Raw genomic sequence first — 3416 nt, forward strand, 5'->3', positions numbered from 1 at the left:
CAGAATCAAACGAATCGCTATCAAATCAATGCTCGAGCTAGCACACCAGCCTCAATAAGGGATACTCGTATGATAGCGTATGCAAAGCGCCATCAAATCCCAAATCTCATATCCAATCATCGGGGCCACAAATGTCTATGCTTTACGGGTCATATAATACCAGCATAGCAATTGTGTTCACAAACCCCAGAATCCAATCAAATCATATCAGGGTATCCAAGGATCATAGCTCAATGTGCATGTCATGTATCGATGTATGCATCAAATGATGTGTGTTAACAAAACAATGTCGTGTATGCCACATCAATCTCAATGTCGTGTATGCCACATCAATCAACAAATAAGGCATATAGACATGTATTATCATTCCAATCAATAAAATCAATCCAACATATATCATATAATACAGATATCTGTCGTATGTTACCCGGTCGCAACATACCTCAATTCTTCGTTCCGGTTGATGTAGCTTGAAGATATCGGTATAATACTTTATCTACATCAATAACATACTCATTCCAATTAATAACATACTCCAAAATCATTAATATGAGTTTCAAATATCATTTGAAACTTCAAAAATTCATATCAAATCATAATCATATCATAATTCAATTCCGACTTCGAATATAAGTTTCTTGTCGGTTATTCTACTACATATAGGAAAGTCAACTTCAAATACATGCTATTCCAGCACTTTGATATTTATAGCTGCTGGAACTAGAAGAAAATTACCTCAGTCAGAAGCCCTCGACGCGACGATCACAAATATATAATTTGTTTCGCATTTAGACAGCGTTTCGAAGTAGATTCGGACGAAAGAAAATCGAATCCTCTCGTATTCTCTCGAAGCTACGGTGAAGAAATGAAGAAAGAATAAAGCAGAAGCCTCGTTCTTATCACCACCGTTCTCGCGCTCGGGCGGTAGAATTCTCGCGCCCGAGCGCGAGAGGTTCTGCCCCCGAGTTTCAAATGCACCGCGCTCGGGCGGTCAAAAACTACCGCTCGGGCGCGGCATGTTCTGTCCGAGTACTCTTGCATCACGCTCGGGCGGCCTACAAACTACCGGCTCGGGCGCGAGGTGTTCTGCCCGAACACCAACTTTACATACCTTGGCGCTCGGGCAGTCACTTTTCACCGCCCGGGCGCCACGTCTTCTGTACAATTATTTTTGATATTGTACTTATTGGCGTCCGGCTTCTCCACTCAAGCTTCTACAACGTCAATTCGTATACAATATTCATTTTCTCAATTTCATTGTCATAATATACATCAAATGTATAATCACATATCAAATTCACGAATTATCGATAATCATATAAGATTTACGATAATACGATACACGGTCCTTACATGTAGTTTGGCTTACCTGTTTGTTTTGTCGATGAAGCTTATAAATAAGGTTGGTTACAAGAGAGATCAGCTTGAAGATGAAGGTGATGAACAACCTAAAAAGAAGTTTCGCTTCAGAATACCTGCGACACAGTGGATAAGCGTTTATAATGGTTGTAAACCCATGCACCAAATGTATTTGACCCCTTCATTCTAAGTTCAATTTCTTCAAAAGTTTATTTTGAGTTTCAGCACATCTTGTTTCTGTTTGTTGTTTTCTCGGCAATATTTTCTAAAAATTTATTGAGAACGAGAAGTATTTATGTATTCTTTTTGAACTGAGATATATTTTCGGATAGATATCAAATTATATACATTGAAGTCTGATTTGAGAATGATATATAGTAATGGATATATAATTTTTTCAATAGTATGTTTGATATTTAACATTTTTAAATATAGAATCTTTGATAAACCATAAATAATATTTATTTCTTTTATTTTAACAAATGGAGAACTAATCCTGGAAAATGAGAGCAAACATTACCTATATAGTTAACATTATACTTCTTGTGACTTTCTATAGGTGATTTGATTAAACATTGTTTCTATCTTTCAGTTTTTATTTATTTCCTTTTTTACTTTTCTAACATCGAGTTCACCCTTGGTTGGCTACATTAAAGATACTATTATGATGTGATGGATTCAAGGCTTGTCGACCACATTGTAGAGGGAAGAAACCAAGGCTTATTCATCAGAGACGTAGCATCCTGCGAAAATCTGTGGGCACTTGTAATGGATGCCAGTACTGGCTTCACCGAACAAGTTTGCAGGCTATCTCCTCTCTTTCTTGACAGGGTACACACTAACTTTTGGTTTTTTCCCAACCCTACAAATGTGGTTTATAATGCATTGATGTAGAAAACTATACTGCTTTTACTCTCTTCTGTTTGAAATTTTAGGTCATACTAAAGTTTTCTACAGGATAACATTCTGTAATCAAATTTGATATTGTCAAGATTATGGTACAATATATATTTCCTTTTATCTATTAAAATATGTGTTTTAACCTATGAGAATAAGTTTTACTCTCTAAACATTGATCAAGCTAAGTAAATTGTGTTATGTTCTCTATTCAGTGTACATCTCTCTATCCTTTAGAATTCGGCACTGCTAATTTTTGGGTTATGGTAGGAATGGATATACGAACAATGGGACGAGAATTTTCAAATCAGTGCAGTTGCTGGAGCCAAGGATGGTAGTTCGTTGGTTGTAATGTCGAAAGGTAACTTAGTGTTCGTCTCTGAATATATTATTTTTCCAAACGGATCTCCTAAATTTTTCGAACTTGACTCAGGCACGCTGTACACGGAACAGAGTTACAAAATATATGATTCATTTCCATATAGGTTGGTACGCAAAAAGTGGAGTGAAGGTTACAAAGTTACGTCCATGGCCACTTCAGGCACTAGATGGGCAGTTGTTATGTCTCTTGGTGCCGAATTTTCAGACCAGGTTTCCCCATGAGCAATGGTCTAAGATCCTGATGATTAATTTCGCGCGTGCAACCTAGACTGATTGTCCCTTTCATTTTGTAGGTTCTAGAGCTAGATTTCCGGTATCCTAGAGAAGAAATTCGTCACCGCTGGGATAATGGCTACTGCATAACTGCGCTGCAGCAACCACTGATCAGGCGACGTTCATTTTAACTAGATCAATTTTTAATCCTATGGATGAAATACAAGAAACAGCATGTACATCTACTTTTCCATGTTCCAATATCGCGGTTAGTTAGCCTTAATCTAGAAATCCCTTTTTTTCAGCAATCATATTTTTATATGTTGGAACTCTCATGACATTAGGATTGATTGCTTTCTTCCTTTTTTTCTTTTTTTTCCCTGGGCTTGTTAAAGGATATGTGGTCGAGAAACCTGTATGTTACGTTGATTTGTTATGGTCGTACATTTTCTAATAATCGCCATGGTTAAGATCCTTGCTTGATTGGAAAGATCGGAGCTTTAAAGTGGAATACATGGTCTATATATGCAACGAAAAAGATGAAAAAAGTTCGTTAGTCTTGGACT

At 36.9% G+C, this 3416-nt stretch overlaps 1 pseudogene; it reads left to right on the forward strand.

Moving 5' to 3' along the window:
• Positions 1 to 1861: 1861 nt before the first annotated feature.
• Positions 1862 to 3175, forward strand: LOC142535655 (casein kinase 1-like protein HD16; annotated as a pseudogene).
• The last annotated feature ends 241 nt before the right edge of the window (positions 3176 to 3416 follow it).

This window comes from Primulina tabacum, unplaced genomic scaffold, assembly GCF_025594145.1.
Source record: "Primulina tabacum isolate GXHZ01 unplaced genomic scaffold, ASM2559414v2 Contig1103, whole genome shotgun sequence".
Classification (NCBI taxonomy): domain Eukaryota; kingdom Viridiplantae; phylum Streptophyta; class Magnoliopsida; order Lamiales; family Gesneriaceae; genus Primulina; species Primulina tabacum.